Here is a 13313-nt window from a genome sequence, read left to right as displayed (position 1 = left end):
GCATCTAATTCAATGTTGTATACATTGACTGGTAGCAGTTTTGTTCCAGCCCTATCGGGAGATCTCGAGAATTGAACAAGGGAATTTCTGCATGAAAAGCACATGCTCCCCAACTGAGCTACTGCCCTTTCGTATGTTTTGAGCACAAGGCATGATTATAATCTAAAAATCATCTGGCCCACAGACACAACCACAACTGCAGACCCACCTTGCTGTTGGGTTGGCATAGACACAGAGGCAATCTGATTCTAAGCATTTTTTCCTTCCCAGTAAGTCTCAGTGAATCCAATAAGCATGATTTCCGGATATGTATGGATAGGATCCAGGCACGGTGTTAACGTAGCATTTTGCAACTGAAATATACTCAGAGTTGAGAGTGGATTTCATGCTCTCTATTCAGCTCGTAGTGGTGAGGAAGAATGGAAGTTCCCCCAAAATATCTGCTTTATATACATTATTCACACAATGGGCTGCACGTGATTGGCTAATTCCGGGATTCTCCTGTAGGCCAATCAGGTTGTGGATTCACTTCCACCTGGAGCTGGATTGGGTGGCTCCTGCAGACCAATCAGACTGCTGCATTCTGAATCCTATTGTTCTAGGACCAATCAGACTGCTGCATTTTGGATCCTATTCAACTCAGTACATAACAGCAACTCAGTGACTTGATGGCTTTCAGGCCAACTGCTTATATTTCCAGATTATACTACAACTTGGTCTCTGTTCAGGAATGGCGTTGTTGTTATCCAGGACCGGCAGGGTACCTGGCACTTTGCAGGTAACAAGAAGACAGGTCCATGTCTAAAATCTGAAAAGTCTGAGGAAGTGAATAGTTGTCAGGCGGCAGAGGATCCGACCCCCACAGGAGGTTGCCAGGAATGGATAAGACAAGGAAAAGTCCTTACCACCTGCTTTTTATTCAGTAGTCACAGAGAGAGGCTTGGAAACACAGCCTCTTGGAATAATGGCATTGTCCCAAGTGAGTCTCCACCTCCTCTGTCTCTCCCACTTCCTCATGCGTCATCGCTACTGGAGCTGAAAAGTGCCCTCTGCCTTTGAGATATTTGCTCTCCTACTTTCAAGGCTCACCAGTTTCTGGGAGGGGTTTGTGTCTGGAATGCTTTCTAAAGACACCGTGTCCGTCAGCTCTTGCCTTCTTCTTCCTCTCCCATTATTTCCCAGCTTTCCCCCTCATCTGCCTCTGAGCTGTGACCTCCCTCAAACCCTTGTTGTCATTCTGAACTGTCTCCTTGTTCCTGGAAGGGTCAGGCTGGGGAGGCGGTCTCCACCATTCCTCCTCTGCCCTGTCCCTGACAATAGTGAGGAAATTGCTGCTGGAAGGTGGTGTCCAGTCCCCGCCCCCTTGTAAGATCCGAAAGCTATTAAGGATTCAGTGTTTCAGTCAAGAGTGGTCTCAGCAAGAGCAGGGTGTTTGCTGTGCCATCAGCTACTTGCCCCCACTGCAGTGCCTGATTTAGGTATAAGCTAAACAACCTAAAGCTTAGGGCCCCACTCTTTTTGGGGGGCCCAAAAAAATTAAAGGGAAAAAAACTGGATGTACATTTCCAAAATATAAGATAAAAAACAAATAAAATAAACCTACATACAACAACAGTGTTTTGTGTTGTGTAGGCTCCTATGATGTAAGTCATGGGCCTGCTAACCTACTCCCTAAAATATCACTGGTTTGCTCATTTCTATATATAGGGTGCCTACATCCTGCATTTTCAAATGGCTTTAGATACCTATTAGGTCCATAAATTACCATACAGTGGTACCGCGGGTTACATACGCTTCAGGTTACAGACTCCGCTAACCCAGAAATAGTACCTTGGTTAAGAACTTTGCTTCAGGATGAGAACAGAAATTGTGCAGTGGCAGCAGGAGGCCCCATTAGCTAAAGTGATGCTTCAGGTTAAGAACAGTTTCAGGTTAAGAATGGACCTCCGGAACAAATTAATTACGTAACCAGAGGTACCACTGTACTGTGTAGCATATATTCAACCCAAAAAAACAGTGACAATGACAATTTGTTGTTGACAAAGGACAGCTGGACATATAAAGGGCCCCATCATGTTCAGTAGCTTAGGGCCTCATCAAACCTAAATCCGGCCCTGCCCCCACTGGTTTGCAAGCGGCAGAGGCAAAGCCCTCACTTCGACATGCGGTAGAAAGGTGGAAAGTGTCAGAGATCAAAGACATGGTAACAAAGTTGGATAATACCGGGCAGTGACGTAGAATGGGAGCGCCACAGGGGTGTTTGGCCCCGGCGCAAAATTGTTTGGGCACAAAATTACAACACCCAGTGCTGCCTCAATACAGCTGCATGCTTCCGTCACTGGGCTCTGCTGAAAACGGCTTCTCCATCATGCAAGCCAGGAAGTGACCTCTCCAGACAACGAAACTGTTGGATCAATCTATCAACCTCTGATGGATGATTTAGTCTAGATTTAGTCCGGCCTCGATCCAGTATACCTGAAGGAGCGTCTCCACCCCCATTGTTCTGCCCGGACTTCTGGCGGTTCCCTTGCTGAGAGAAGCCAAGTTACGGGGAACCAGGCAGAGGGCCTTCTCGGTAGTGGCACCCGCCCTGTGGAACGCCCTCCCACCAGATGTCAAAGAGAAAAATAACTACCAGACTTTCAGAAGACGTCTGAAGGCAGCCCTGTTTAGGGAAGCTTTTAATGTTTAATAGATTATTGTATTTTAATATTCTGTTGGACGCTGCCCAGCGTGGCTGAGGAAACCCAGCCAGATGGGTGGGGTATAAATAAATTATTATTATTATTATTATTATTATTATTACTACTACTACTACTACTATTACTTTTGCTGCATGTGTGTGCCAGTATCCGTACTCAGCAGAGTTACATCTCAACACATTCCCTTCCTTGGAAGCGTCTTTGGGGTACACACAGTAGACAATAAACACTCAGGGCCCCATAAAGATTCGGTCAAGTGTAGAGGTTTACTTGACAGGCATAAAAGCATATTGGTAGCAAATATATGCAGATGTTCACCACTGCCATGTCAAGGCATGCTTAGAGTCCAACAAGTCCAAGACTCTCTCTCTACTTCTCTCACTGAAATATGGAAGGAAGAGACTCAGAACAAGTTACAAGAAGTCACACAGAACCATTGTTTATCAGTACTTCCTGCCACGGGACGCGGGTGGCGCTGTGGGTTAAACCACAGAGCCTAGGACTTGCCGATCAGAAGGTCGGCGGTTCGAATCCCTGCGATGGGGTGAGCTCCCGTTGCTTGGTCCCTGCTCCTGCCAACCTAGCATTTTGAAAGCACGTCAAAGTGCAAGTAGATAAATAGGTACTGCTCTGGCAGGAAGCTAAATGGTGTTTCCGTGCGCTGCTCTGGTTCGCCAGAAGCGGCTTAGTCATGCTGGCCACATGACCCGGAAGCTGTACGCCGGCTCCCTCGGCCAATAAAGCAAGATGAGCGCCGCAACCCCAGAGTCGGTCACGACTGGACCTAATGGTCAGGGGTCCCTTTACCTTTAGCTTTACCTCCTGTCACACTGCACTTGTCCAAAGAACAGTTGCCACAGAAAACGTCCTTGCATAGACAAACATGTGTGTGCATGTGTGTGTGTGTGTGTGTGTGTGTGTGTGTGTGAGAGAGAGAGAGAGAGAGAGAGAGAGAGAAGCTTTAAAAAGCCCTTTAAAACATATTTTGTTATAGCAGCTTACTTCTTTTGTCATTTGTATGATCACCATAATAGCGAGGAGAAATAAACATTACATTGGAAACCGTAGGGGGACAGACTCCGTTTCTTGTTTAGTCAAGAATTCTTAGCATGTAGGGCCGGCTGGTGTTCTGTAAACTTCAGCTGGTCTCTGGATTCAGGTTTCAGCTGAAATACCAAATCCTGCTCTCCCTTCTCATTCACTCCTCTTCTCAAAGTAGGCTCCAAGGGCCTGGTTAAATTGCAGCTGTTGGCACATCATATGAGCGCTTTGCCTTAAACCCGATCAGATGTGAACTCTGGAAGAATTAAGACGAACATTTCAAAGAGGATGCTTGCATACAGAGAAGCAAATATTTGTCCTAGGTGTGGTTGGGGGAATTTGACTGAATCCTTTGTGAAATGATGGCTTTCAATCCTATACATGTTTCCCTGGGAGCAGGGATGGGTGATTCTGCTCATTTCAGTTTCTCCCTGTTTCTCATTTTTGCAGTCTTCACTTCCCCGCATTTCCACATCCTTTTGCGATTAAATGTCATCTTGAAAATCCCCCCAGCATTTTTGTGTGAATTTCTCCTAATATAATATGATTTCTGTTTGCAGTTTCCCCTAATGCAATGCATTTTGGGGATTTCATTTTCATCAACATATTACTTGGCTAAAGAACTGCTCTGCAAAATTCAGAGAACTGTGAATTTTGAAGGATGGGTGTATTTTGGTTCACATGTTTCAGAAAGTCTGAACAAGGTATGTTTGCCTTTAAATGAAAACTGAACTGAATTTCTCCCCCATTGCTACCTGGGGGCAAGTCCCACTGAACTCAATCTTCTTCTTCTTCTTCTTCTTCTTCTTCTTCTTCTTCTTCTTAGTCACTCCATCTTGCCCCTGGGGCAACTCAAAGTGGCTTTCAACCAAACAATATAACTTCTGAGAAGACATTTATAAGATAGCACTGTGAATTATTTTTAAAAAAACCAATCTGGATATCTTAATTGGGAAGTGAAAATGTGGACTATGTGTGTTATGTACTGAAGTTCTCACCCTGGGCCAGCATGGGGATACTGTAGATAGTTATGCAAATGAAGGATCGAAAGTGACGTTCAGTGATTGGATAGTTTGTATGCAAATGAAGGATCGAAAGTGACGTTCAGTGGTTGGATAGTTTTAGAAAATGGCAACAGTTACATTGTTCTGGAGCTCTATATAAGCAGGCTGACTGAGCTCCTCAGTTCAGTTCTGTTCCAGCTTACAAATAAAGAGCTGCTTTGGAAGAATCGCTGTGTCGTCTGATATGTTCGCCCAGAACTTAACAATGTGGATCTACACAAGGTTTGGCTACATGCTAAAGCATTTGTGTGGCTGCATCAGTGGCGTTGCATGAGCAGAAGATTGCAGAACATCTGGAGAACCACAGGTTTCTCACCCCTCTTCTAATGTCTCTTGACCCTGGACAGCTCTTAAGGAAGTGCCGACTGCTGTGTATGTTAAGGTTCAGATTTGTTTGATTCCACAGGGAAAGGTTAGGCAGAAACTGTTGGACTCCACCATCTGGAAGCCACGAACCACGTTGGCTACCCTTGTATTAGACTAACATGTCCTTATAATTTATCTTCAGCAACTGGGGGGGGGGGGGGAGCAACATGAAAAAGCCAGCCTGCATCTTCAATAGGAATAGACTCAAACTCTCAATGGGTTATCCCTGGTCAGTATCCCACAGATATCTCATCGGCTCATTTTCCACAGATGTTGCACCTGTTTGATGGTCTTCCTGTGGAGGCCTGACCTTCTGCTCCTTGGTTTCCATGATGGTAATGCCAGTCGCTCTGCTAAGCTCAGCTGTTACGCCTAATCACCCACAGTGTGCAATGTTTGCTAGTTTTAGAATAGCAGAGATGTGAATATTGCCTCTCCAGAGCAGGAGAGCAGGAGTAACCCTATGGAGTGTAAGCTCATTTGCTCAAAGCCACCATGACTTCAGGCTGCCCAGGTTCAAATGTAGACAATAGACAGAATTGGCACAAGGCAACTTTCTATGTTCCATGTGCGTTCCCGGGGATTGGACCCTTGGGGTTTCTTCGAACTCTACAATTCTATGATTCTAAGGTGGAATCTACACACATATTTAAAAAACGCTGTGAAATGCTTTTTGAAAAAAGTTTCGAAAAATACATTTAATTTGGCATAGCTCACTATCGCCATCTAGTGTCACATTTGTATATTGCGCTTTGCAGCACATTGAAAACGTTTTGTTTGCAGCTGTATAAGGTAAAGGTAAAGGGGACCCTGACCATTAGGTCTAGTCGTGACAGACTCTGGGGTTGCGGCGCTCATCTCGCTTTATTGGCCGAGGGAGCCAGCGTACAGCTTCTGGGTCATGTGGCCAGCATGACTAAGCCTCTTCTGGCGAACCAGAGCAGCGCACGGAAATGCCGTTTACCTTCCTGCCGGAGTGGTACCTATTTATCTACTTGCACTTTGACATGCTTTCGAACTGCTAGGTTGGCAGGAGCTGAGACTGAGCAACGGGAGCTCACCCCGTCGCGGGGAATCGAACCGCTGACCTTCTGATCAGCAAGTCCTAGGCTCTGTGGTTTAACCCAGAGCGCCACCCATGTCCCGCATAGCTGTATAAAGGTAAAGGTAAATAGCTGACTCCTAAGTCAGGCCACAGAGCAGTTTCAGATGCTGATCTTAATGCTCAGGTAAGCTCCTCAGGGTACAGCTGGCAAAACACAGGGCAACAGCAGCCATTAACCCCTCATTCAAGAAGCTGCATGAAAGATATAGAAGCTGTGAAACAGCCTGCTGGATATGCAGGGCAGATGAACTACTGCAAATGTAGGAGGTGATATATGGAAAATAACACATTTTGTTGAAATGGTATAGTGCAACTGGGGTTCCACCGTTAATTATATGTCAATCACTGCTTTCTCTCCATCTTTCTTTTTTGTAATGAAAGGCTGTGAACATCATTTATTTCCTTTCAGTTCCGTCAGCCAATATGCTGGAAATAGATGATGACAGAACATTCCTTAGCCTGGTGAATAATTGCTTTAAGATGGGGTTTACTTTGAAAGCTTTTTTTGCTAAGAATCGACTGTCTCAGGCTCGCACTTGGTGACATGAGCGACGATGACACATGCTTTTAAAGCTGTTGGGTGACAGAAACGCTCTATTTCTATAACATGCAATACAAAAGCATGGTGGGCTGTAAAGAAAAGAAAAGAAAAAGTCCCGTTCCCGCCCCCCCGCCCCCCGTTTGTGGTGGTGTCTTAAGAATGTTCTTCTGCCTAGCTTTTTGCTTGACGTATATGAAAACATGTGGGGCTTCCTTTGGTTTAGGATGCCTTTGGGGACCAAGTAAATAAAAGGAGCACAGGTGGGCAAAATGTGCTTGCTTCCTAGCAATTAGCTTGTGGGATTTGAAAAGAAAAGTCTGCAGCAAGTCTCTAGCCAGGCACAATCCACTGTGAGCACATTTTGGGCCTCCAACTTGCCTTGGTCGTCGTCCAGTTATTCCCCATCATTCTTGGTCTCATTGCTGTCAAATTCTGCTCTGTCTATTTTCATGCCCAGCTGAAAGTTGGGGGCTGAAAGTTGTGAGAAGATTCCTAGTCCTGTCAAAGAGCTACAATGCCCAGGGTTCCCTGTAAAGAGCAATTGATTGTTAAACCACTCAGGGATTGCTAGTTCCACAAGGAGAATAGAGGTTTCCAAGCAACTTTCAGCACCCTTAACAAACTACACTTCCCAGAATTCTTTGAGAGGAGCCAAGTCTGCTTGTCTTGTGATTGTTGAAGAAATGAACCTATGCTGCCAATTCTATATTCTCAGAAATTATATAATCAATGTTTAAAGGTTAATCAGGTTTTGATTTATATCACTAGTGAATGTATGTAAATACACCAAAATCTTGAGGGAGAATTTCCTGGAGAAAGAAATTAAATATTGTAGCCTAAGCCAAGAAGAAATGTAACATATAGACTGTAAGTACAGTGGTGCCCCGCAAGACAAATGCCTCGCAAGACGAAAAACTCGCTAGACGAAAGAGTTTTCCGTTTTTTGAGTCGTTCCGCAAGACGAATTTCCCTATGGGCTTGCTTTGCAAGACGAAACATCTTGCGAGTTCTTGCAAGTTTGTTTCCTTTTTCTTAAAGTCGCTAAGCCGTTAATAGCCGTTAATAGCCGCTAAGCTGCTAAGCCGCTAATAGCCGTGCTTCGCAAGACGAAAAAAACCGCAAGACGAAGAGACTCGCGGAACGGATTAATTTCGTCTTGCGAGGCACCACTGTATAGACTTTTGCACTTGTCTGTTCAGATATTATTTAGAAATCTTGTTTAAACACTAACAAGTTTTGGTTTATACCACCAGTGAATGTTTATAAATATATCAAAATTGATATATTTGAGAGAGAATTTACTGAAGAAGCCCGAGACTCTTCATGGGCGAACCAGGTGACAAACGCCGGTACCCTGTCTAATTCTTGTGCGTAACATCACCGACACTTCATTTGATCAAACTTATCTTCGTTGATATCTACAGGAGCCTGGCTAAAGGACCTTTAAAGACTGAATCTTCCTTTTGGACACAATTTGAATGAGTTTTCTGTTTGTGGCTTCTGTAGTAGATCTTGTACATTGTTCTCTCAAGTTTTAGATTATTAATATAACTGTCAGGGGTCCTTTACCTTTTTTTAAAAAAAATATTACGGCACTCCTCCCACCCTCCAAATTGTTAAGCTTTCCGATTGACTTGTCTAAGATCCAGGACAAAGAGCAGCTTTTAGGAAATTCCCCTCAGACGTCAATTCTACCTTTGAAATCCCGGTAATGTGTGGGGAAATCTGGATGTATAGCAGCGCTAACTGTGTATCGAAAGGTGGCTGGTTGGTGCTTAAACACTAGAGGTCAGCATCATACAACAGACCAATTCTCTTTCTGCATGGCTTTAACCTTGATCCAAACCAAACCATACTTTCAAGCCCCTTCTCTGATCCCTTTATTCCTGGTTTCATGATATGAAAAATCCAAGTCTTATAGGGTGCATATTATTTTTATTTTACCTTATATTCATTTTTCATCTGATTCAGGTTTTTTAAACTCTCTGATTTGTAACTGGTTTTAACGATTGGATTTGCAATGCTGTTGTCTGATCATTTTCTTCTATATTATCAGTGCTGGGTTTACGTATGAACTAAAGAAGCTATAGCTTAGGGCCCTACTCTTTTGGGGGCGCCCCAAAAAAATTTAAAGGGAAAAAAACTGGATGTACATTTCCAAAATATAAGATAAAAAACAAATAAAATAAAACCTACATACAGCAACAGTGTTTTGTGTTGTGTAGGCTCCTATGATGTAAGTAATGGGCCCCGCCTGCTAGCCTGCTCCCTAAAATTTGCTCATTTCTATATATAGGATGCCTGCATAAAGTATGTATTTTATGATAAAATACATATTTTGCTATGTGAAAATGGCTTTAGATACCTATTAGGTCCATAAATTACCATATAGCATACATTCAACACAAAAAACAGCGACAATTTGTTGTTGACAAACGACAGCTGGACATATAACGGGCCCCATTACTTTCAGTAGCTTCGGGCCTCATCAAACCTAAATCCAGCCCTGTATATTATTATAAACATCTTCCTTTTTAAAAAAAAAAGAAAAGAAAGAAATGTGGCATAAAATGACTATTCAAATTTCCCAGTCCATTGCTTTGCAGAGCTGATAGTCCTGTGAAGAGAGGCAGGGCTTGCCCATCAGAGCACTGGGTCTCTTTAAGCTCATCCTGAAGGAATCTGCTGATGTTTGCTGGCCTCTGTCTAGCTTTAAGCACCTCTGAGTTCCAGAACATTGGAGTCACCACCACCAGGTTTCTAAAACCAGAGGGCAAAGACATGACAGGGAGGGGAACAGGGGAGAGGTTAGGTAGAACGAAAGCAGCATTGAAGCTTTGCCCCTGCGGCAACTAGTTGCAGAAAGCTGGAGGTTGCCAGGAGATTTGCACAGATTGGATTGCTCCGGCATTCTCAGATGCCATGGGTCTGCCTCCTTGGCCAAGAATTTTGCACATTTCCAAAGAGGTGCTTCAGGGCTGCAACTGAACCATGGGGGACGCTCCCACCGAAAGGTCTTTCCGTGCGTGCTAAAAATAGGTGCGATATGGTATGGGGATTCCCTGCACGGCTGAGACATCTTCTGCGTGAGGCAAATCTGCAGGCAGGCTGAGATCCACCCTGGGCTTGCGAGGACTTATTTGCATTTGATACAATGGCAGACAGATCCTATGTCTGTTTATGGGGGTGCGGGATCCCAAATAGGTATAAAGGTAAAGGAACCCCAAACCATTAGGTCCAGTCGTGGCCGACTCTGGGGTTGCAGCACTCATCTCGCTTTACTGGCCGAGGGAGCCGGCATACAGCTTCCGGGTCATGTGGCCAGCATGACTAAGCCGCTTCTGGCGAACCAGAGCAGTGCACGGAAACACCATTTCCCTTCCCGCCGGAGCAGTACCTATTTATCTACTTGCACTTTGACGTGCTTTCGAACTGCTAGCTTGGCAGGAGCAGGGACTGAGCAATGGGAGCTCACCCCGTCGCAGGGATTCAAACCGTCGACCTTCTGATCAGCAAGTCCTAGGCTCTGTGGTTTAACCCACAGCACCACCCGCGTCCCTATACCCAAATAGGTATACTAGGAACTAAATCTCACTAGCTTCCATGAGGGTGACTTATGCAGCCTAAAAGACCAAGGCAGATCTGAGGACGGGGTCAAATCTTTCTTTGCTGCTCAGTTCCTTGTAAATTTTCAATCACTTCGGCAAAGCATGTGTGTGAGTATTTAGGGATTTAATTTTCTCTTTAGGGAGAGAGAGGTCAGTTAGGCTAAGAGTACTCAATCAATTTTATCGTATATCGCCAAAGGCCTTTACAATGGACAGCAGTGAATAAAAGGAAACTTTAATCTAAAACCCTACAATGTAACCTGTAGCAGATAACATAAAAAGAAATTTACAACATTAAGACTGGAGTGCATTCACATAGCTGGAACAGAGCTTCTTGGATGCCAGCGCAAATTTGGCTACCTGGTGTATAGTATATAAGACGTTTATCTGCTAGGAGTTGAACTCTCACTTCCAGTGTGGATCAACCTGGAAGCCAATGAATAATTGGCAATATAGATTTTCCTCTGGGCGATGCATACAGAGGGAAAATCAGCAGATAGTTTGTGATGTCCTCTACCTGATTGCATCCATATATACATTTGTGATCCATATGGTCAGTGCCAGATTTACGTATAAGCTGAACAAGCTATAGCTTAGGGCCCCACTCTCTTGGGCCCCCCAAAAAATTTAAAGGAAAAAACAACTGGATGTACATTTCCAAAATATAAGATAAAAAACAAATAAAATGTAATCTATATACAGTTAGAGGTTAATAATTGTTGTTGTTGTTGTTTAGTCATTTAGTAATATCTGACTCTTCGTGACCCCATGGACCAAAGCACGCCCAAAGGACGCCAGGCACTTCTGTCTTCCACTGCCTCCCGCAGTTTGGTCAGACTCATGCTGGTAGCTTCGAGAACACTGTCCAACCATCTTGTCCTCTGTCGTCCCCTTCTCCTTGTGCCCTCCATCTTTCCCAACATCAGGGTCTTTTCCAGGGAGTCTTCTCTTCTCATGAGGTGGCCAAAGTATTGGAGCCTCAGCTTCAGGATCTGTCCTTCCAGTGAGCACTCAGGGCTGATTTCCTTAAGAATGGATAGGTTTGATCTTCTTGCAGTCCATGGGACTCTCAAGAGTCTCCTTCAGCACCATAATTCAAAAGCATCAATTCTTCGGCGATCAGCCTTCTTTACGGTCCAGCTTTCACTTCCATACATCACTACTGGGAAAACCATAGCTTTAACTATACGGACCTTTGTTGGCTATTAATATACTTCTTCTTTATTGTATTTCAGTTCAACAATTACAACAATTGCTTTCATAAAATACATATTTTGTTATGTGCAAATGGCTTTAGATACCTATTACGGCCATAAATTACCATGTAGTAGGGCTGTCCAACAGGTTGATCGCGGGATGCCTCTGGTCAGTCCTGGGATCCTCCCCCCCCTTCCCCCCGGCCAGCTTTTCAACACAAAAAACAGTGACAATTTGTTGTTGACAAAGGACAGCTGGACATATAAAGGGCCCCATTACATTCTGTAGCTTAGGGCAGACACAGGCAAACTCAGCCCTCCAGATGTTTTGAGACTACAACTCCCATCATCCCTGACCACTGGTCCTGTTAGCTAGGGATCATGGGAGTTGTAGTCCCAAAACATCTGGAGGGCCGAGTTTGCCTATGCCTGGCTTAGGGCCTCATCAAACCTAAATCCGGCCCTGCATAGGGGGCATTCTCTGGTATCTCCCCTCTAAATATGCTGAGGGCATCTGTTGAAACCTTAGTTCTAGAAAGGCGCTGCATTGTTGTGAGGACAGAATTTCAAGGTAATGGGGCTTTGAGTGATTGGTCTCAATCACTCAAGAGTACTAAGTGTAGCTTTATCCAGCAATTGGATAAAAGGAAGTGCTGCTTAATGATGCGTTTACTCCATCACAGCACGCACAAGCATAGCCATTCAAGCACATACCCAATCTAGACCCTCATGATGACTTTGTCTTCACATTACCCCTGCGAGAGAGGTTATGCTGAGTGCCTCAAGTCACTCCGTGAGTTTCATGGCATGTATATGCAAATGGTAGCTTGGGCATAGCCACATCCACACCAGGCATTTTAAGACTTCCTGGCAACTATAGTTGGTTAAGGGAGCTGGGAATTGTAGTTCCGGCTGTGAGAGGCATATTGCAGCTCCTGTGATTCTTGGTGGAGGGAATCCATGTCCTGTAAATGTGCGATGTGGCTGGGAAAACACTGTACAGTGGTACCTCGGGATAACTTCATTCTGGAGGTCCATTCTTAACCTGAAACTGTTCTTAACCTGAAGCACCACTTTAGCTAATAGGGCCTCCTGCTACCGCCGTGCCGCAGGAGCACGATTTCTGTTCTCATCCTGAAGCAAAGTTCTTAACCCGAGGTACTATTTCTGGGTATGCGGAGTCTGTAACCTGAAGCGTATGTAACCTGAAGCATATGTAACCTGAGGTACCACTGTAAAGAAATGAGTAGCCTGCCCAGTACAGACTTTCAGCATCTGCTTTGACTTTTGAGGCAGGGTGGGGAGTCACAGGCAATTCAATCAGAGGCCTCTCCACACCATATTCTGAACCCCCAGCAGTAATCCAGCACTCTAACCACTACACCACACTGCCTCTCCTCTGTTGCACCTCCATGCCCCACTTGAAGCAGAGCAATGCAGTGGTTTAGACTGAGCATCGGGCAAGAGCCAGGGAGTCTCCAGGTTCCAGTTCTCCCCTGAAGTTTGCTGGATGACCTTGGGTCATGCACAATCGCTATGCCTAAGCAGCCTACCTCCTGGGGCTGTTGTGGGGATCTGCATGTTGCCTTGAGCTCCTCCTAAGAAAGGCAGGATGCAACGGAGAAAGGTAGGCTGCAAGGGGATTTATGACAGCTTTCCACTTTCGTTGCCTTGAGAGCCTGTGTGATCT

The sequence above is a fragment of the Podarcis pityusensis genome (genome assembly GCF_964106645.2).
Source record: "Podarcis pityusensis genome assembly, chromosome: 1".
NCBI lineage: Eukaryota > Metazoa > Chordata > Lepidosauria > Squamata > Lacertidae > Podarcis > Podarcis pityusensis.
Note: the sequence above shows the minus strand (reverse complement) of the source record.